The sequence below is a fragment of the Psammomys obesus genome, unplaced genomic scaffold (genome assembly GCF_907164565.1).
Source record: "Psammomys obesus unplaced genomic scaffold, mPsaObe1.curated_primary_1811, whole genome shotgun sequence".
Classification (NCBI taxonomy): Eukaryota; Metazoa; Chordata; class Mammalia; order Rodentia; family Muridae; genus Psammomys; species Psammomys obesus.
Genome location: NW_026587032.1, coordinates 1,792,781 through 1,793,276, shown reverse-complemented (window position 1 = coordinate 1,793,276; position 496 = coordinate 1,792,781).

The following is a 496-nucleotide window of genomic DNA, read 5'->3' as shown; positions in this document are numbered from 1 at the left end:
CCCTTTTTTTTTTTTTTTTTTTTTTTTTTTTTTTGTTTCTTTGCCTCACTTTTGTTTAAATGTTTTCAATTTTTTCTACATTGGGACATAGAAAGGATTTTTTTTTTTTTATTGTGTGACATTACTGAAACATCGGAATTTTAAAAAAAGTTTATTTCAATTATGTGCATTGATGTTATACCTGCATGTATATCTGTGTGAGAGTGTCTGATCTTGGAGTTATAGGCAGGTGTGAGCTGTCATGTGGGTACTGGGATTTGAACTTGGGTTCTTTGGAAGAACAGTCAGTGCTCTTAACCGCTCAGCCATCTCTCCAGCCATCTCCCTAACATTGGAGATTTTTAAAGATCTTAAGTAAACTCAAAATGTTGCTATAGTTTAGATTTGTTGTTATCTAAATTCTAGAGTTACAGTGGTTTGAATTGAGGTAAAATGTTTGAGCAGGCTGGTGATGGCATGTGCCTTTGGTCCCAGTGCATAGAGGACAGAGGCAGGA